The sequence below is a fragment of the Capricornis sumatraensis genome, chromosome 2, assembly GCF_032405125.1.
Source record: "Capricornis sumatraensis isolate serow.1 chromosome 2, serow.2, whole genome shotgun sequence".
Taxonomy (NCBI): domain Eukaryota; kingdom Metazoa; phylum Chordata; class Mammalia; order Artiodactyla; family Bovidae; genus Capricornis; species Capricornis sumatraensis.
This window is the reverse complement of record NC_091070.1, coordinates 214,508,522-214,531,680: the sequence shown is the minus strand read 5'-3', so window position 1 is coordinate 214,531,680 and position 23,159 is coordinate 214,508,522.

Genomic DNA, 23,159 nt, shown 5'->3' with positions numbered 1-23,159 from the left:
GAAAACTAGCCAATTTGATCACATGGACCACAGCTTGTCTAACTCAGTGAAACTAAGCCATGCCGTGTGGGGCCACCCAAGTCAGGCATGTCATGGTGGAGAGATCTGACAGAATGTGGTCCACTGGAGAAGGGAATGGCAAACCATTTCAGTATTCTTGCCTTGAGAACCCCATGAACAGTATGAAAAGGCAAAATGATAGGATACTGAAAGAGGAACTCCCCAGGTTGGTAGGTGCCCAATATGCTACTGGAGATCAGTGGAGAAATAACTCCAGAAAGAATGAAGGGATGGAGCCAAAGCAAAACAATACCCAGCTGTGGATGTGACTGGTAATAGAAGCAAGATCCGATGCTGTAAAGAGCAATATTGCATAGGAACCTAGAATGTCAGGTCCATGAATCAAGGCAAATTGGAAGTGCTCAAACAAGAGATGGCAAGAGTGAATGTTGACATTCTAGGAATCAGCGAACTAAAATGGACTGGAATGGGTGAATTTAACTCAGATGACCATTATATCTACTACTGTGGGCAGGAATCCCTTAGAAGAAATGGAGTAGCCATCATGGTCAACAAAAGAGTCTGAAATGCAGTACTTGGATGCAGTCTCAAAAATGACAGAATGATCTCTGTTCGTCTCCAAGGCAAACCATTCAATATCACAGTTATCCAAGTCTATGCCCCAACCAGTAATGCTGAAGAAGCTGAAGTTGAATGGTTTTATGAAGACCTACAAGACCTTTTAGAACTAACACCCAAAAAAGATGTACTTTTCATTATAGGAGACTGGAATGCAAAAGTAGGAAGTCAAGAAACACCTGGAGTAACAGGCAAATTTAGCCTTGGAATGCAGAATGAAGCAGGGCAAAGACTAATAGAGAAGAGAATGCACTGGTCATAGCAAACACCCTCTTCCAACAACACAAGACAAGACTCTAGACGGACATCACCAGATGGTCAACACCAAAATCAGATTGATTATATTCTTTGCAGCCAAAGATGGAGAAGCTCTAGACAGTCAACAAAAACAAGACCAGGAGCTGATTGTGGCTCAGATCATGAACTCCTTATTGCCAATTTCAGACTTAAATTGAAGAAAGTAGGGAAAACCACTAGACCATTCAGGTATGACCTAAATCAAATCCCTTATAATTATACAGTGGAAGTCATAAATAGATTTAAGAGACTAGATCTGATAGATAGAGTGCCTGATGAAATATGGACAGAGGATCGTGGCATTAGGAGACAGGGATCAAGACCATCCCCATGGAAAAGAAATGCAAAAAAGCAAAATGGCTGTCTGGGGAGGCCTTACAAATAGCTGTGAAAAGAAGAGAAGTGAAAAGCAAAGGAGAAAAGGAAAGATATAAGCATATGAATGCAGAGTTCCAAAGAATAGCATGAAGAGATAAGAAAACCTTCAGCGATCAATGCAAAGAAATAGAGGAAAACAACAGAATGGGAAAGACTAGAGATTTCTTCCAGAAAATTAGAGGTACCAAGAGAACATTTCATGCAAAGATGGGCTCAATAATGGACAGAAATGGTATTCACCTAACAGAAGCAGAAGATTTTAAGAAGAGGTGGCAATAATACACAGAAGAACTGTACAAAAAAGATCTTCACAACCCACATAATCACGATGGTGTGATCATTCATCTAGAGCCAGATATCTTGGAATGTGAAGTTAAGGGGCCTTAGGAAGCATCACTACAAACAAAGCTAGTGGAGGTGATGGAATTCCAGTTGAGCTGTTTCAAATCCTGAAAGATGATGCTGTGAAAGTGCTGCACTCAATATGCCAGCAAATTTTGAAAACTTGGCAGTGGCCACAGGACTGGAAAAGGTCAGTTTTCATTCCAATTCCAAAGAAAGGCAATGCAAAAGAATGCTCAGACCTCTGCACAATTGCACTCATTTCACATGCTAGTAAAGTAATGCTCAAAATTCTCCAAGCCAGGCTTCAGCAGTACGTGAACCGTGAACTTCCAGATGTTCAAGCTGGTTTTAGAAAAAGCAGAGGAACCAGAGATCAAATTGCCAGCATCTACTGGATCATGGAAAAAGCAAGAGAATTCCAGAAAAACATCTATTTCTGCTTTATTGACTATGCCAAATCCTTTGACTGTGTGGATCACAATAAACTGTGGAAAATTCTGAAAGAGATGGGAATACCAGACCACCTGACCTGCCTCTTGAGAAACCTGTATGCAGGTCAGGAAGACAGTTAGAACTGGACATGGAACAACAGACTGGTTCCAAATAGGAAAAGGAGTACATCAAGGCTGTATATTGTCATCCTGCTTATTTAACTTATATGCAGAGTACATCATGAGAAACACTGGGCTGGAGGAAGCACAAGCTGGAATCAAGATTGCCAGGAGAAATATCAATAACCTCAGATATGCAGATGACACCACCCTTATGTCAGAAACTGAGGAGGAACTAAAAAGCCTCTTGATGAGAGTGAAAAAGTTGGCTTAAAGCTCAACATTCAGAAAATGAAGATCATGGCATCTGGTCTCATCACTTCACGGGAAACAGATAGGGAAACAGTGGAAACAGTGTCAGACTTTATTTTTCTGGGCTCCAAAATCACTGCAGATGGTGACTGCAGCCATGAAATTAAAAGATGCTTACTCCTTGGAAGGGAAGTTATGACCAACCTAGATAGCATATTCAAAAGCAGAAACATTACTTTGCCAACAAAGTCCATCTAGTCAAGGCTATGGTTTTTTCAGTAGTCATGTATGGATGTGAGAGTTGGACTGTGAAGAAAGCTGAGCAGCAAAGAATTGATGCTTTTGAACTGTGGTGCTGGAGAAGACTCTTGAGAGTTCCTTGGACTGCAAGGAGATCCAAACCGTGCATTCTAAAGGAGATCAGCCCTGGGTGTTCTTTGGAAGGAATGATGCTATAGCTGAAACTCCAGTACTTTGGCCACCTCATGCAAAGAGTTGACTCATTGGAAAAGACTCTGATGCTGGGAGGGATTGGGGGCAGGAGGAGAAGGGGACGACCGAGGATGAGATGGCTGGATGGCATCACCGACTCAATGGAGGTGAGTTTGAGTGAACTCTGGGAGTTGGTGATGGACAAGGAGGCCTGGCGTGCTGCAATTCATGGGATCGCAAAGAGTCAGACATGACTGAGGAACTGAACTGAACTGATCAAGCTACTCAGCATAAACAGAAATTACATTAGGTTATTTCATCTTTTGTCATATTGTTAAATCTGTTGTGATTGAATTTAAATATGCATTGAGCATAACATTGTCTCCCAGATTAAAGTGAGTTATAATAAATTTTTGAGATCCTCTTGAGTGGTTAGATAATGTTTAGTTTAACATCTTTATTTTAAATCAACATTGAAACTGTTGAGACTTTCCACTGAATATTGGCTTCTTTGAGGAACATTCCTGGAAAAAACGTAGTTTGTGAGTCATCCTGTTAATACATCATCACACATAAAGAAGGTTTCACCATACATATAGCTTTTTTTCCCCCATTCTTTCAGGCTCTTCTTGAAAGTGTGACTTTCTTAGGAAAACAGTAATTCACTCATCATGCCTTAGCCAAGATGCAAAGTCATCTGAGCACCAAATCCATCAAAGTCTTGGAAAACCTAACATAACCACTGAACACCCTGGGGGAGATGTGGTCAATGAAACAACCGACCGCCCCCCACCTCCCCATCATGTTCTCAGCTTCTTTTCAGTGAAATTCATTCTGCAGGATTGGGGAGGGAGACAGAGCAAGCCTGGGACTCAGGAAGGAGTGGTGAGTGAGACGGTACAAGGTCCCAAGTGGTGATGCCCTTAGCTCTCTGCCAAAGTGGGTCCTCTTTGGACAAAAACATCTCCAACAGAAATCCCTGGGATTGCCTCAGATTATGTGCTGATGAAAATAAATTCAAAATCAGTTACATAAAGGCAAAGAAATAAGCCGCCATGAGTGAAAGTACCAAGCAACAAACTACAGAATAAATTCTCCAGATGTGAAGTTCGTAAGCCTGAGTTTAAAATATTACTGCTAAAAACATAACACAGAGTAGCACTTTCAAACTGGAAGAGGGAAAAAAATGAAAGAAGAAGGTGAGCGAGGGGAGAAGAAGGAGAGGAAGAGGAGAGAGGAAAAAGAAGCCTTCATACATAATAATCACAGTAGATAAAAATAAACTTTCCATTGAAAATACAGAGTGTTTCAGTAAGTAAACAAAATCTACAATTGCCTATTTAAATGAGACTTACCTAAAGCATGAGGATTCTGTAAATTAGAAGCAAATGAATTAAAGATACAGGCAAATACTAGAGCTATCTGGAGAAGCTGTTAAAACATCAGACAACATAAGCTATTGTTAGGGATAAGAATGGTGACTGTATATTGGTGTAACAATTCTAAATTTGTATTACCCTAAATAGTTACAAAATATATAAGGCAATAATCGGTAGAACTACCAGAAGAAATGGACACACTCTACACCAGGGTGGAAGATTCCAACATATCTTTCTCAATTACTGATATGTCAGAAAGGCAGAAACATTAGTACAGGTGTATAAGATCTGTTCAACCCTGGTTAACAAACGCAGCTCAAGAGCATTCCGCATTGGGGAAATTTACATTTTTCCCAGAATTCAACAATGAGGAAATAGACATTCTTCTCATGTGCAGATGGAATAGCTGCAAAAATTGAACATGTTGTAGACCAAAAAGAAAATCTCAAAACACAAACATCCCACACCTGACAGAGCATGTTTTCCAACAACAATGTAATCAGTTCGAAATGAATTTAAACATACATATTTTTAAAATGTACAATTCCATGCATTCCACAGATAAGGTGGTTTCATTGAAAAAAAAATTTGAGAAATATTGGGTTAAAACAAAATGTAATGATAGTAATAACAGTAATGAAGAAGAGGAGAAGGAGATTTTTTTTGCTGTTAGAGTAACCATATGCCTTAATATGGTAATGCGATCAAACATTTCTAAGTGAAGATGCGTTATGCAATATTTCATATGCTTATTGTATCAAACAATTTTCCACTCATGGAGTAATGCATGGGACCAGTGTTCTGTGGAACACGCTTTAGAAACATTTCTCCACAGCAACCCCTGGACATACTTCATGTGCGTCTGTGCCTGCTAAGTCACTTCAGTTGTGTCTATGATCTCATGGACTGTAGCCCACCAGGCTCCTCTGTCCATGGAATTCTCCAGGCAAGAATACTGGAGTGGGTTGCCATGCCCTCCTCCAGGGGATCTTCCCGACCCAAAGATAGAACCTGCGTCTCCAGCGACTTCCGTATTGCAGGTGGATTGTTTACCACTGAGCCACCAGGGAAGCCCAGACGTAGTTCATATAAACCGTCTGTTTTATTAACCCTACTTACTTTATCCTAGCAACTGCAAGGCAGGTTAGGAAGTCTCCCAGGATGTATCTAATAAAATCATGAACTGATGCTCCTGATGAGAGGAGCAAGACTCCATATACCACTTTATGATGACCAGGACAGAATCATTTCAACAGGAAGAAGACATTCGAAGAATACTTTAAACTGTCTTCATTTTTCAAAAACACTCCAGCTGCTCTAGTCCCCATCAAAACTCTGAGACCTGCTGTACAATTCCTTCAACTGCTCCTCAGACTTGTCAGGACAGCCTGTCTCTTCTGGGCTTGACCCGCACCTAAAACAGCTCACTTTCTAGACAGTTTAGGGACTGACTTTCTTTCCAGATCAGTGAGGCCATGACAGGGCGATGAATCACTCTGTAGACCAAGAACGAATCCATTATGTCGCTGGAGCAATACATTATTTTTGCCTGGTTCTTGGTCTTTTTCATGGTCTCTCCCTTTTGCACTGAAATAATTATTTAATTCTACTATCAGGGACCCATCAGAATAATGTTAAAGAGGACCCCAAATGGATCACGGGCTGGAAAAGCAGTGAATCCCCTCTGGGAAGGGCCAGCTCTGAGGAGTGGGTTTTTCCATGCAGAAATCTCACAATCTAGAATATGACATAAGCTCACACATTGTGGGGCTTCCTCAGTGGCTCAGCGGTAAAGAATCCACCTGTGATGCAGAAGCTGCAGAAGAGGTGAGTTCGATCCCTGGGTCGGGAAGATCTCCTAGAGGAGGGCATGGCAACCCTTTCCAGTATTCTTGCTTGAAGAAGTCCATGGACAGAGGAACTTGGCAGACTACAGTCCATAGGGCCGCAAAGAGTTGGACACGACCGAAGCAACTTAGCCGGCACACGTTATGAGTTCACATGACAGTATTTTCATACACCTGAGGAGATACATGTGTTAACCCAAGATGGTGACTTTTAAAATGTGTCCAAAAATTCAAGCTATTCCTCCCTTCACAGAATGGAGCTTAATTCTCCTTCTTGTGAGTATGGGTTGGAATCAACAACTCATACCTAATGAACAGAATATGGCAAAAGTCCAGGGATGTAATTTCAGAGATGAGATAGAGAAGACTCTGTGGCTCCCATCTTGGGTGTGCTCACCTATCTCTTCCATCTCTTCCTTTGAGGGAAGCCGTGTCATAAGAACCCCAAGAAGAGGTCTACACGGGAAGAAGTTGAATCCTCCTGCATAGCCACATGGCAGGAGAAGTGGAGGGATGCTTAAAAGGGAAGCCTCCAGCCCTAGCTAAACTTTCAGAAACTCAATTCCCTGTTGACAGCTTGAATTCAACCTCATGAAAGATTCTGAGCCAGAACCACCCAGCCAAGCTCTTCCTGCCTTTCTGACCCTCAGAAACTGAGTTAATAAATTTGGGGAACATTCCATATGCAGCAATAGATAACTGGTATACCCAGTGATCAGAGCTGCTTGGGGCATAGGGAAGCCGTGACAAAATCACCCCCGGTAATCCCATATCTATTCCACAGCAATCCATATCTTCTGGCACTGTACTGGGCTGGTGGGGAAAGAAATTCTTATCATCAGATGGCTGAATCACTGGGGACGTGCCAAGGATAGAGAGATGCTTTCAAGTTACAGGAATGGTCTCTGCTGCTCAGGACTCTACTAAAGGCAGACAGAAGGTATGATCCTGACCACATGGACACAGCAATGGAGTTGGCAAGATGTTGGAGTTGAAGGCGGTGCTGGTAAAGGTGTCCCTGAGGATGGTCTCCTCCACTCCAGGAGAGAAAGACCCTGGTGTGGTGGAGGTGTGGACAGTCCTGAGTGCCAGTGTTAGCTTTGGCTGGCTGGTGTCGGTACATATGGTAGTCAGCAGGAACTGGAAAGTCTCCAATGGGCCCCGCCAAAGCTTGGCCTTCAGTAGACACCGCCAAGAAGACCAAGTGCTGGGGTTATTGGCAACGACGGTGCGAAGATGAGAGCTTGTGAAGGTGTTGGCCAGTCAACGCCTTGGGCTTCAGCTGATGGATCAGTCTACGGGGAGAGATCCTGATTTCTCCTGCCCACAGAGATGAAAGCTCACAACTGGATATTTGAATTGGAATTTGAAAATTAAAACCTGAGATGTACCTGTCCTTTTGAGATTGGGATTTACTTAAACTTTATGATATGAGGGGCCTTTCTTTATTATCTCTCCAACCATTTATTTTGAGATTTAATTTTTTTAAAATGAAATGAGCTGGAAAATAAGTTTTAAAAATCTTAAAAAAATAAATAAATTTTTAATAACTTATTGACACAAAGCTTCCCACCACCAAATCTCATGACAATTAATTCTAATGTGGTACTGTTCAAATGTATATGTGTCTAAAAAAATTTTTTAACATGAAATTTGTTTTCCATTCCTGATGGGTTAATTATTCAAGCACTGTCAAGTTAACATTATCACTATATTTTCCTGGGTAAAGAAATTGATTCATTATTGTGAAACTTGTTTCAGGAATAGATTTTGCATTAATTTATTGAGTTTCACTGACAACCAAACTTGGTAACTCTACAGTATAATATCAAAATATATGGTAAAGTGAAGGAGTAAATTTATCTATTTTTTTTCAACAGATGTTCACTGGACAGCTATCATGTGTCAACCAATGTGTTAAACACATATAAAGTGAATCGTTAATAGCTTGCAACCAAAACGTGGTTGCCAGTAGAAAGCTAAAATTAAACAGTGTGTTCTGTACAAATGTCTTTATTTTTACTGAACTGCAAGGAAACATACAGATCTTTAGTGTTTGGGGGTCTATAAGTTTTGACCTACAAATGGATAGAAAAGAATTCCAAAACCCTAGTAAGTGATGCTTCAGATAATGGTGAAGGCTAGTAGCTATTCAGTGTTCTGTGCCTTGAGTTGTACTGTTGTACAAGAATCATCTACCAAATTGTTACAATGACACTATGAAGCTGTTACAACTAAGGTCCTCGTTTTGCAAATGAGAAAAAAAGAGAGGCTTATTAAATTGAATTAACTTGCCCAAAGTTATACATACAGTCTGAAGCCCATATTGACAAACAAGATCAGTCAGATTTCAAAGCCTGTACTTTTAGCTTCTGTCTCAGCAAGAGAAATAGAATGGGAGCTGCCTACACTGAGAGAATTTTATTAGAGACTCTAGATAAAATTTCAGAATTAAGATCTATACATGGAAGCAGTAAAAAGAATCAGCATCTGTGATGTAAAGAACCAGCTGAGAAGTCCTCACGGAATGCAAATGAGAAGGACAAAAAAAAAAAAATCATACACTGGAGACTGTGAAAGTTATATGGGAAATTGGATTTTCTGTGGAAGAGATCCGAATCCATCGGGAAGAAGTAATAATATATGAGAGGAAAAGATTTGTATTTCAGAAAAATCTGAGTCTGCACGTTGAAAAATTTTGCTAAGTACAGAGTAAAATTGCCAAAAAATATAAACAATAAATTAAACAGTGTGTTCTGTATAAATGTCTTTATTTTTACTGAACTGCAAGGAAATGCACAGATCTTTAGTGTTTGGGGGGTCTATAAGTTTTGACCTACAAATGGATAGAAAAGAATTCCAAAACCCTAGTAAATTCTTTTGTATTCCTTTCTAGTCAATCCCTGCTCCAGAGGAAACCATCCTGATTACTCTCATCATAAATTAATTTTGTCTGTACTTGAACTTCATCTAAATGGAACTATACAGTAAGTAACTGTCTGGCTTCTTCTGCTTACCATATGTCTTCACAATTCATCAGTGGCTTATTTCTTTCCATTGCTGAGACATATTCCATTGTATGAATAAACAACAATCTGTTTGTCATTTCTCTTGCTAATGAACATTTGGATTTTTTCCAGGTTTGGGCTGTAATAAATAAAGTTGCTACGAAGATCCTTGTGCAAGATTCTTGGAGACGTATGTTTTCATTTCTCTTGGGTAAATACCTAGGAGAGGATTCGATGAAACAGGGCAAGTTTATGTTCAACTTTGTAAGAAACTGCACAGTTCTACAAAGTGGTTGTATTGATTTACACTCTCACCAGTGGCATGTCAGAATTCCAGTTCCTTCACAGACTGGTCACCATTGAGTGCTATCAGTATTTTTCATTTTTGAGTCTAAAGTGGTTTCTTGTGGTTTCAGTTTTCACTTTCTTGAGCACTAATGACGTTGAGCATCTTTTCATGAGCTTAATGGTCATAGTCTGTCTTCTTTGGTGAAATGTCTATTGAAATCATTTGCCAATTTTTAATGTAGTGGTCTCTCATAATAAACCAGATGAGAAACCGCAACCATTTGAATTGAGGAAGTCACACTGCTGATCATATATAAGTGTTTAAGTCTGGTTCAGAACAAGCTTAGCCACGGGCTGGTTGTTCTTGCTGGTGTGCTGTGTGATAAGTCGCTTCAGTCGCGTCCAACTCTTTGTGACCCTGTGGACTTTAGCCCACCAGGCTCCTCTGTCCATGGGATTCTCCAGGCAAGAATACTGGAGTGGGCTGCCATTTCCTTCTCCAGGGGATCTTCCTGACCCAGGGATTGAACCCGAGTCTCTTAGGTCTCCTGCTTTGGCAGGCAGTTTCTTTACCACTAGCGCCACCTGGGAAGTCACGAGTCATTATAAAAACTGTGTTTGTAATGAAGACCTCTGTAATACAAAGGAGCCTTTAGATTACATGACTCATATTATTATATGAGTCATTTCTGTGGAAGTCCTGATACCTTTATTGGTCTTCATTTCTAATGATCTCCCTTCATTTGGCTGTGTATTTAAACATGGCTTCCTTTGTGGCTCAGTGCAGGACACCTGTGTTCCATCCTTGGGTCAGGAAGATCCCCTGGAGGAGGGAACAGCAACCAACTCCAGTATTCTTGCCTGATGTACCCCATGGACAGAAAAATCTGGTGGGATACAGTCGATGGGGTCACAAAGAGTCGAACGTAACTGAAAATGACTAACACTTTCACTTTTCACTTGAACATATGATTTATTATAAATGCCTTTAGGTGGAAGTTCCCAAAGCAGAAAGCAAAAATAGCTCAATCAGCTTTATTGTACTTATCTTTGTTTCCACTTAGCTATTAAATGCAAATTATGAAATTAGTTTTCTAGTAATCACATTAATTAAATATAAGAAACAAGTTCACACAAAATAACACAAATATGAAGTGAATTTTAGATGGTATAAAAGTGAGAGAATGGCTTAATATCTCTTAAATTGCAGCATCTGTACCATGAATTCATGAATTGTGATTTCTGTGTGCTTCTTATTTCTAAGGTATCTTGCTTCATTTTTCCCTGAAAAGTATAAGAAGACATGGTTAATCAGAGCTAAACTGTAATAAAATACTATATTAAAGCAGTTCATTATAAAATAAAATTTAGACAACAGAGATAAGAAATCAACTCTAAACATAAAAGAAATTCTTAGAAGCAGAAAATGTTGAGAGCATAGAAGCAATTCTCATAGAAATAATACAAGAAATCTCTTAGCTAAAGATAGTTGCAAATCCTCATGAAAGGAGATCCACACCCAGTGATGATGTATTTCAAGAGTAAAGAGCATTTATTTTGTGCATCCAGAAAAACATTTGAAAAGTGATCACATAGTCAGATTAGCATCAAACTTATCTTCTGTGCTACAAAGTGCTAAAAACCAACACATCAATAGCTACAATTTTGAAAGCAAAGTACAAGCAAAGTATTGCAACCCAAGTATTCTATAACTTAAGCTATTGCTTATTTTTGAGAGTAACATATAAATTCTCAGATACAGAAGAAGAAAGAATGAAATTAGTTTTCTAGTAATCACATTAATTAAATATAAGAAACAAATTCATACAAAATAACACAAATATGAAGTGAATTTTAGATGGTATAAAAGTAAGAGAATAGCCTAATATCTCTTAAATTGCAGTCCTTCATTGGAAGGACTGATGCTAAAGCTGAAGCTCCAATACTTTGGCCACCTGAAGTGAAGAGCTGACTCACTGGAAAAGACTCTGATCCTGGGAAAGATTGAGGGCAGAAGGAAAAAGGGATGACAGAGGATGAGATGGTTGGATGGCATCACGGACTCAATGGACATGAGTTTGAGTGGACTCCAGGAGATAGTGAAGGACAGGGAGGCCTGGTGTGCTGCAGTCCATGGGGTCGCAATGAGTCGGACTCGACTTAGGGACTGAACAGCAAGAAGGTATATTGTTTTAGCTTCCTATTGCTGCTTTAACAAGTTACCGCAAACTTAGTGGCCAAAACAATACAGATTTCCTCTTTTTCAGTCCTGTAAATCACAAGTCCTAAAATCAAGGTGTCAGCAGGGCTGCATTCCTTCTGGAGTGTCTAGAGAAGATTCCTTTTCCTTGCATTTTCAAGTTTTTTGAACTCATCTGCACTCCAATCCCCCCTCAAAACCAGCAAAGTTATATCTCTCTGATCACCTTTTGTCATTACAGTTCCTGACTCTCCTTTTCTGCCTCTTTTCCACCTAAAAAGACCCTGTGATTACATTGCCTACTCCCAAACAATCCATAATCTCTCTATATCTAGATTTTTAACTTGATGACATCTACAAAAACCATTTTGCCATGTAAGTTACTGTGTTCATGGGTTCTGAAGATTTACATGGACATTTTTTGGAGTTGAGGGGGCATTATTCTGTTTAGCACCTATTATATACTAAGCAGAGACCCTTTTGAAAACAAGTAAAGATCATATAAATTTAAATTTAAGTTGGAAGAAAACATAAGAACAGTCAAACAAATTTCAAAACAGAAAAGCAGTGATTGAGGCATGCTGTAACAATCTCTAAAATAATTGGAGAGCTACAGTACTATTAATGGGGTTTCCCAGGTGGTGCTAGTGGTAAAGAACCTACTTGCCAATGCAGGACACATAAAGAGATGGGGGTTCGATCCCTGAGTCTGGAAGATGCACTGGAGGAGGGCATGGCAACCCACTCCAGTAGTCTTGCCTGGAAAATCCCATGGACAGAGGAGCCTGGTGGACTATAGCCACAGGGTCACAAAGAGTTGGGCATGACTTACTCCTTGGAAGGAAAGTTATTACCACTTTGCCAAGAAAGATCCGTCTAGTCAAGGCTATGGTTTTTCCAGTAGTCATGTATGGCTGTGAGATTTGGACTATAAAGAAAGCTCAGCACCAAAGAATTGGTGCTTTTGAACTGTGGTTTTGGAGAAGACTCTTGAGAGTCTCTTGGACTGCAAGGAGATCCAACCAGTCCATCCTAAAGGAGATCAGTCCTGGGTGTTCATTGGAAGGACTGATGTTGAAGCTGAAACTCCAATACTTTGGCCACCTGATGCAAAGAGCTGACTCATTTGAAACGACCCTGATGCTGGGAAAGATTGAGGGCAGGAGGAGAAGGCGACGACAGAGGATGAGATGGCTGGATGGCATCACCAACTCAATGGACATGAGTTTGGGTAAACTCCGGGAGTTGATGATGGACAGGGAGGCCTGGCGTGCTGCGGTTCATGGGGTCGCAAAGAGTCAGACACAACTGAGCGACTGAATTGAACTGAAGGCGACTTAGTATACACACTATTAATACTGGAACAGACAGAAAGACCTCTAATAGGCCCAAACATCCATATGAATTTAAATCAACAAGAAAATGAGAATGAAATCCAGTATTAGGAAAATTACCAAATCCTTTAAGAAAAAAAAAGTTTAGATACTAAACTAACTCATGCCCGTTGACAGTAACAAATTGAACATATGTATTCAAAAAGATAAAACCATGAAACCACCAGGGGAAAGTTTAAGTGAATAATTCTATAATTTTAGAGGAAGATAAATTTTTCAGTATAACTACCAAACCAAAAACTCTTAAAGAAAACCCTTGCTGGATATGTTTGTAGACATAAACAGCTAAATAATAATCATTTCTATCTGACCAAACTATCTCAGAGTTAATGGTTGAAAGATCAATGGTACATTATTTATAACAAAAATGACAAAAGTTAATATTCTTCTTACATAAGAAAAAGTTTACAAATCAGTAATCAAGAGACAATCACCACAAGAGTAAACCGACAAGGGACATAAACAGACACTTTGGGAAAATAGCTGGATAAAACCATAAACACGAAGGGAGCTTTTGTTATTGTTTAGTCACTAAGCTCTGTCCAACTGTTTGTGATCCCATGGGTTGCAGCACACCAGGCTCCTCTGTCTTACCTATTGTATGAGCCATTTTTTTTTTTATGATAAAGCTTTGTTTTGGTGTGAGAAATTTTAATTGGTTCACACCTTCCACAGGCAACTTTACAACATGTACCAGAATTTCAAATTTGCAAAGTCTGTAGCAGCACATGCAAGTCTTCTCCAGGTGGCTGGTGTAATGTCTCAGTAAGCTGGGGCGGGTTAGGCAGCTCCCCAAGGGTTCCTCTCTCTCTGGGATGGTGGGAATCTTGTTCACAGACAAGTGCCCTCCTTCCCTGCCCCCTGTGGGACTCCATCATCTGCACTGGCCCAGCAGGTGTCTTTAATTCAGGCTTCACTATTGCAAATTCAGGGACTGGGGTGGGCAGTCATGGAAGCAGGAATGCTGTTGCCATTGTTCAGTCCCTCAGTCATGTCCGACTCTTTTTGGGACCCCTTGGACTGCAGCACACTGGGCTCCCCTGTCCTTCACTGTCTCCTGGGGTTTGCTCAAATTCATGTCCATTGAGTCGGTGACGCTACCTGTCTCCTCCTCTGCCGTCTCTTCTCCTTTTGCCTTCAATCTTTTCCAGCACCAGGGTCTTTTCCAATGAGTCAAAATGAGTGTGGACAGGCAAAAGGCACCCAACTCTGTGGTCTTTGCCTGGTTTGGTGAGGCGTGACCACATGGGCAGTCTCTGCTCTTGTTTTGTCCCCCCAAACAGCTTTTTCCTCTGCATTTGAAAGGTTTACGGCAAATAACTTCCACTCCTCTCGCCCTCTCTGGAATATTCTGGAATTCATGTTCCTTAGCCATCAATAGGAAAAAAGGGGTGGGAAGAGGCAGTGTGAATCTCTTCGTTTCTTGAAATGCAAAACAAATGCTTTTAGATAAACACTAAAAGCATCACAGCTCTTTTTCTTTTAAAATCTCTGTAGTTAGAAGTTGACACCTTTGAAGATGCAGGCCCATCCTCCCCTGGGAAAATTTAGTCTTGGCGTCTTAAAAAATGAATTAGCTGCTGCTAAGCCAGCACACACCAAGGGCAGAAAATACATTTCAATAAATTAATCCTTTACATTATTAAAATATTAACACTAACTCTGGGGCATGCACATTCACACATACAGATATAAACCGTCTCCTCCAAAAAATCAGACAGCATTTTTCACTAACAGCATTTAAACTTCAAATAGACCCAACAGAACCATATGTAGAGATTCAGAGTCTGAGACTTCAGGAGGCTCCAGTCCAGCCCACCTCTGCCCCTCTTGTCCCCAGGGTATCTCTCACCAGCAGTCAGACCCACAGCACTATCTTCCATTCAACTTTGCACTTCCATTGGGAATGCATATTTTTAATGAAATTGTTTAATTAAGAGTTGTGTGAATTACATGCAAATTCCATTTTATCATAGGAAATTCAGGAAAAAAGCAAGTAATCAAAATCCTTGAGAATCTTACAAGATCAAGTACTATTAACATTTTATTGAATATCTTAGTCTTAGAGAAAATTTTTTCTCGGAAATAGAATCATACTGTTTGAGACCTATGTTTTGCAATGAATATTAGAAGAAATTTTCCATGACTTTATGTATTTAGAATTGTTTCTTAATTGATGCATATTTTTTAATTGTTCCATTCTGTGGATTGCTACATTTTATCTTAACCCTCTGATAGGGACAGAGTAAAGGGACAAAGTAGGTGGTTAAATAGATAATCCCCATAGGGGACCGTAAGTATAAAAAATATGAGAGACCCCTATAAGTTAATGATTACTAAGAGAACAGGTTTCCTTAACCACAAAACCAAGCAGGCTGCTTAGCAACAAAACCAGGCAGCAGAAGCACAAGACATGCCCCAGAACCATAAAACAGTGGTTGCGTGGGACCCACACCCTGCCCTGTGCGCTCAGTAGTTAAAGATCCTTAGGATGTGTACTCTGCACACATGAAAACATAAAAAACAATAATTTGTGGACCTAGCTTGACCATGTAGGGACAGGAGAACTGCTCAACCTGGAGGAGGAGCTGATGATGGAAGAATGATGTCTACTCAAGAAAGACAAAGAAGGTCTTCTTCCCTTCTCTGCTCTGATTATAAAGCTGTAGCCCGCTAAGTTCTCAGGGCATGGCATGGCATTTCTCACCCATCCACTTGTAAATCATCCATCCACTTGTAAACCTCAAGTGTCCTAGTCTAGTAAGTCTCTTTTTATCTATCACTCTGCCTCTCGCAGAATTCTTTTCTGTGCTGAGATATAAGAACAGAGTTCTTCAGAGTCCCTGAAAATGACACCTAAGGTGTCCCTCCCAACTGTTAAATGTTATGTCTTTTTCATTTTTCACTATTTTGTAGAAACCAGCTAAAATCTGTGTGCAGATTCATGGTTCCTCATATAGGATAATCCCTAGAAGTAAAATTCTTCCAAATTTACATGCTTCACAGTGTGTTTTTTCACAAAGTCATTCTCTGAAGATCTGTAAAGACGCACACTCCTGTATGACCAGGCCACTCAAGATGGCTGTTCTCTTGCTCTCTGTCCAGCCCCCGCTGGGCCAGTCCCTGCGTCTTCTGTACTCCCCTCACCTGGCTGACCCCTCTTCATCATAAAGCCTAATCAGTAAATGCCTACACACTTGCCCTTGCCCGCAGCTAGAGATCGTTCTAATCTTTAGCTCAGAAGTATCTTTACTATGATAGTTTATCAAATGGGGAGGACGTCTCTCCTGGTTTCCCTGGCAACCTGTGAGCCAACCTACTCCCTGTATAACTTGTAACCTCCCTCTCCCTCTGGGAGGGAAGACCTCTGCCATGTCCTGCCTGCTGTCTGCCACACAGGGTGGGGCGTCGCTCCAGGACCTTGCTTCAGATGAGTATCCTTGCTTCAGATCCCCCACCCATTAAACTGTTGATGTCTCTGGGGCTGACTCTGGACTCTTTCTGAGGCTGCGGTGCAGCCCAACAGCTCCTAAACACTTTACCTAATTTGATAGGCAAGGTATTTGCACACATGTTGCTAATGATTCTGTTCTAGGAATGCTTCAAATGGAAAGATATGAATTTTATATTTTGTGTAATTTATATGCTCATCAAAGATATGGAACATTCAACAATGACACAACCATAGAGAAAAGTACAAATTAATGACCCACATTTATTTGCTGACCTTCATGTGATGTCTTTGAATGGTCATGAGAGGGAAATGAGAGAGCTTTAGTACATAGGTTATTTATGAAAGCAATGAAGAAAAGGGGTACCCTTCTTTATGCAGAATTCTACATGTAAATGCATGAATTGTCAAGAAAATGGAACTGTGGGGAGTGAGTAGTGCAATTTGCCTGAATATAACTAACACTGATATTATTTAGATGGGTTGTTTCTAAAACTTCCAAGGGATGATGAATTTCTGGCAATAGAAGACTTCAGTATCTAATTTAGTTGTTTCTATGGCAACAACTTATGAGTAAATAAACCTTGATGAATAGCATCTATCATCAATGCTTAACCACTTAGGGTCTCATCAGAAAACATGCAAAATGCTGAAATATCTTTTTTTTTTTTTTTAAGAGAATGAGAAGTTCTGAATGTCTTACAAGCTTCTACCCAGCATTCTAAGGAAAAATTACTTAAATTTCCAAAGATCTTCAAATTATTCAGTCACTCAACAACTTTTATTCAGGACTTCCTTTGCACCAGGGTCCTGAAATAGTTTATTATACTTGGCTTCACACTCAGTTCTGGCCAAGACATTTCTCGGATTCTAGAATATTATGCAGATTATACGCGAAATACTCTTCCCTTACTTACTGTCCCTCTCCTCCAGCCAAGGAAGTAAATTTGTTATGAAAATGAGGTGTTACAATTTATAATCCTTGGGCAAAGCTGAACTGGCTCCCTGATTAAAAAGCAAAGGGAAAAAACTATTTTGGTGAGGAGGAGATACAGAAATTTTAGGTGTCTGTCCTGTCTTGTATTGTCTTGTACAGGCCAAAGTTAAAAGGGGAAGTTCTAAACCAGTTCCTACAACTGACCAGCTGGATGGGCAGTTGTATATTTTAAGATGGATGCCAAGGAAGGTATAAATGTGAATCAGCAAGAATAGCTGAGATTGTGGAATTCTCTTCCATCAGCCTTCAAGTTCTTGGCTAAATTAAGCTTTCTGCTAAACTGTAGTACCAGAGAGAAAACTCTTGAGAGCCTCTTGGACAGAAAGGAGATCAAACCAGCCAATCTTAAAGGAAATCAAACCTGAATATTCACTGGAAGGACTGGTGCTAAACCTGAAGCTCTAATCCTTTGGCCACCTAATGCGAAGACCTGACTCATTGGAAAAGACCCTGATGCTGGAAAAGATTGAAGGCAGGAGGAGAAGGGGACGACAGAGGATGAGATGGTTGGATGGCATCACGGACTTGATGGACATGAGTCTGAGCAAACTCTGGGAGATAGTGAAGGACAGGAAGTCCTGGTGTGCTGCAGTCCATGGGGTCACAAAGAGTCAGACACGACTGAGCGACTGAACAGCAACAACAACCTGAAGGGGTGCCTGCGCAGAGAGGCGATGTTCTGAGTGACCTCATCCTATACCATCTCTGTCATCTGGGTTTCCACCTCTGGGTATTGCTTCTCTGCAGGACTCTCAAATTTCAAGTCTTCGCTGTTCCTGAGAATAGATCTTTTTTTAAGTGGAAACATCCTGTAAGATGGGCTCACAATTACGTTCAAGTGCATTAAGAGCCATTTCTGATTCTCACAAGGCAGCAAGAAAACATTAGGATGTTCTATTTCCCAAAATAGAAATAAGAAAACCCCAAGAACTAACTTTGCTCACTTGTCTGTAATTGATCCAGCTCGGCATTCTCATTAGACTAAAATCCTCCTATTTTTCACTTAGATAAGCTGTCCTCTCTGCTTTTCCATCGTGAAGGGGTGGGAAAGATTGGATTGCTTATTTTGCAAGATACGTAATTTTCTAAAAAGGCCACTTGTGCATATGCATTTTCAATCAGGGGTGCAGAGCTCAGAAAAAAAACTGTTGATTGATATTCCATTGAGGGCTTCAACATATGGTTCTTTGTTTAAAGGATTTTAGATGAATCAATTCATTGAGGAAGATGCAACTCTGGTTATAAGAGTATCTGCTGTTTCATGACAAGGCAGCTGAATGTGTGTGTGCTAAGTCACTTCAGTCATGTCTGACTCTTTGTGACCCCATGGACTGTAGCCTGCCAGGTTCCTCTGTCACAGGATTCTTCAGACAAGAATTCTGGAGTGGGTTGCCATGCCCTCTTCCAAGGGATCTGGCCCAGGGATCAAACCCAAGTCTTTTTTCTGTTTTCTGCATTGGCAGGAGGGTTCTTTACCACTAGTGCCCCCGGGAAGCCCCTGACCATGTAGCTACTTTAATATAAAGACACCAGATACACTTAGTAACATAGGCTGTAAGTGCCCTTGAAGGCAGGAACCTGGTGTTATTCGCAAGAGACCTCTAATGTGTAGCTCAGTGCCCCAAACACAATAAGGGTTAAATGAAATGCTTTTGTGGCTGGTGAGATACACAGGATCCGTGGGCAGAAAACCAACAACATTGGATGGATATCTTGAATATCATATTCCTGCAGACACTGCAGAAACTTCTCAAGTTCTTAAGACTTTCCTGGTGGTTCAGGCCTAAGACCAGCTAAGACTGCATTCCCAATGCAGAGACCCAAGTTCAATCTCTAATCAAGGAACTAAATCTCGCATGCTGCAACTAAAGATCCTTTGTGCTGCAATTAAGACCCACTGCAGCTAAATAAATATCTAAAAAATTATTTACAAAAAAGAGAAACTTCTTAAATTCTTAACTGGAGCCATTCATTCAGCAGCATCTGTTGGGGACTTACTCTCCACTAGACCCCAGACATAGCAAACAGCTGCTACCCAGGACACACTGTGTCTCCCTCCTGTGCACACCAGTGGGCTGCATTCCCCGGCCTCCCTCCTGGAACCGAGGCCTCAGGCCTGGTTCTAGCCCATGGGGTGTGAAGATGAGGGTGTGCCTCTCTCAGGCCTTGCCATTTAAGGGCCCCTAAGTGCCCTCCTCCTGCCCTTTCTCCCATTTAGTTGGCTGAAATGGGAAAAACCATGGCAGCTGTGGCCATGTGGTAAGGATGATAGATCCTGCTTCATTCAGCCTGGGCTCCTAAGAGACCCCACCAACCTCCCTGGGACTGTTAGGTAAACCAGAGAAGAGCTTCTATTATGCTAAGGCCAGCCCCGACTCACACGCTTGAGATGCAGAGTTATAGGAGATGTGGTCCTGGAATCAAGGAGTGTCCAATCCTAGCCTGGACTTTGATGATCAGAAGACCACCACGGGGCCCTTCAAGCCTCCACAGAAGAGAATTGCAATCAGAGAGAGCCCTCTGTGATACGTCCACTCCATGAACTGCAGGTCCTACGCGAGAAAGCCCTGGGTGGAGACCAACCATCAGATCACCTGTCCTCAGGGATGAATCAGTGTTATAGATGGACAGAGGCAGGGGCTGAGAATCCAGGACCAGTTTCTATAGGAGGCCAGAGGGGTAATTCTGATGCCTCCAGTTTCACCAAAGTGAATCAGTCAGGAGAAGCAATTCTGACAGAGGGACAGCTCCAAAGCTTACGGCAGGTGGTGTGCGAGCAGGTGAACTGTTTCCACTGTGATCATTTAAAGGGCTTTGGATTCACAATGTAGAGACCAGATTTGTAGTTGCCAAGAGGAGGGGGGTGGGGGAGGGGTGGAGAGGGAGCTTGGAGTTAGCAGGTGCAAGCTACTCTATATGGAATGGATACACATCAAGATCCTACTATATAGCACAGGTGGCTATCTTCAGTATCCTATAATCAACCACAATGGAAAAAAGAGTATTTTAAAAAAGAATGCATGTATGTGTATAACTGAGTCACTTTGCTGTACAGCAGAAATTAACACAACATTATAAATCAACTATGTGCACATCAATAACCTGATACGAAGAGCTGACTCATTGGGAAAGACCCTAATGCTGGGAAAGATTAAGGGCAGGAGAAGAAGGGGGCGACAGAGGATGAGAGGGTTGGATGGCATCACCGACTCAATGGACATGAGTCTGAGCAAGCTCTGGGAGACAGTGAAGGACGGGGAAGTCTGGCGTGCTGCAGCCCCTGGGGTCACAAAGAGTTAAGCACTACTGAGAGAATGAACAATATATCAATGAGAAATAATTAAGTGGCCTCGGTGACCTCAAATATTAAAGTGCTTTTCTATGTATTTCTCCTCGGTTCTCAAAACGACGTGCTGACCAGTGAAGCAAGTCAGTTCAAGGCCATGCAACCTTCTCAGGGAAGAAGTCAGAACACAGATCTGACACTGACTCGGCATTCTTTCCCAACAGGCCGAGCTGTAGTTCATGTCAGAGCTGAAGACGCACTTTCTTCAATAGTCCCTCGTACTAATATATTCTGAATCCACAGACCAGCAGCAGATATGCTCAGTCAGGGCCAGGACCACAGGATCGGTGCTCCGCCCCACCCCAGCCACTCAGCACCCTTGAGACTACCTTATAGCTACACAGAGCATCGAGAAAATGTCACGGGGTAAGATTTAAATGGCAGGATATCAATCTGGACCTCAGATCCAGTTCCCCAGACAGAATACCAATGAGGAGGACCTGAGGATTATAACGGAGGATGCTGGGCTATTTGCTGAGAACGTCAGGGTCTCTGAGGTTTAACTGGCTTGTCTGAATCTCCGTTTCAGTGAAAGTTAGAAACTTGGCCATTATACTTCCTTTCTTTTTGTTCTTTGCAAACATTTACTTCACATTATTCATTTTGATTCAGTAAGTATTTGCCAAGTACCCACTAAGGGAAAGGCTTTCTGTCAGATGGCCATTGTCCATCTTCTGGATGGCAAGAAGGCCAGTGTGGAAGATAGTTATTAAAAATGTGGAAATGGATTGTGCCTGGGTTCTCCAATCTTCTGGAGGCCCTTTCTGCTATACTTCAAACTGCTTGAGCCCCACTAACAAAGGGAAATCCAGCATTCTACTGGCATTTGAGTATTAGAGGTCTAACACACAGCAGACAGTACCCTATTACCATACAAATATTTATTATCAGCCCAGTTCTCAAACTCAATTTTCTTTTAACTATTTTTCTATTCATGCTCTATTTTCTGAATGTTTTCAATGCATATGCATCACCTTTAGGGAAAAAAAAAAACAGTTATTTTTTTTTGAAAAATTATAACTTTGAAATGTTTTATTAGGTTTTAAGCTATTGTAAGAAACCAAATGCTTTCATGCCGTTCTAGATGGAATTTTATATTCATAACATATTGACAGGTGGGAATTTGACAATATATATTTCAAGTCCTAAATATGAAATCCATTTGACACTGCGATTCCTTTCCTAGGCATTTATTTTAAAGGAATATGCATATATACCCACAAAGTCATGTGCTCGAAGGTGATTGTTAGAGTTCAAACCCCCAAGATTCCCTTTCCTCTTGCAGCTTCATTCATGTACCTGCTCATCAAATGTTAACTGGGTTCCTACTAGTTCCCAGGCAACATTCTGTGAGATGAGCAAAGGCACCCTGCTCTTGTGACAATCTCATTATAATCAAGCGCAAGATCCAGACAACTAATCCACAACCATTTATACAGTAAAAGCTATTCTCTCTTCATCCAAAACATGGATTCATCTGCTCCTCTTTCATTCTCACAAGCTCGAGGCTCTTGTGCACATGATTTTACTAGAGGCTAGTACTCTTGCCTGGAAAATCCCATGGATGGAGGAGCCTGGCTAGCTGCAGTCCATGGGGTCGCTAAGAGTCGGACACGACTGAGCGGCTTCACTTTCCCTTTTCACTTTCATGCATTGGAGAAGGAAATGGCAGCCCACTCCAGTGTTCTTGCCTGGAGAATCCCAGGGACTGGGAAGCCTGGTAGAAGGCCATCTATGGGGTTGCACAGAGTCAGACACGACTGAAGTGACTTAGCAGCAGCAGCAGCAACAGTGCAAAACCCAGAGGGATTCTAGATTAGAACAAAGAATGCCTTCAAACTGAGTGTTGGACTTTACCAGTACTGAACATTTTCTGGTCATCCCACAGCACCAGGCTTGCTTTCCTGAGATCCAGCCTCTGGACCTCCCACCCCTTAACCATTTCCTTCAATCTCCCCCTTTTTATGGGTTAAATTGTGCACCACCACCCCAACCCTCCCTCAGAAGATAGAACATTGAAGTCCTCATACTCAGGACCTCAGAATGTGATCTTATTTAACCAGTGGACCAGTGAAGTTGCTCTGACTCTTTGCAACCCCATGGGCTGTAGCCTACCAGGCTCCTCCATTCATGGAATTTTCCAGGCAAGAGTACTGGAGTGGATTGCCATTTCCTTCTCCAGGGGATCTTCCTGACCCAGGGATCTAACCCAAGTTTTCCACACTACAGGCAGACACTTTACTGCCTGAGCCTCCAGGGAAGCCCCGATCTTATTTAAAATGAGAGCTTTTCATGGGTCATCAAGTTGAATGAGATCCTTAGGGTGGACTCCAATCCAGAATGACTTGTGTCCTT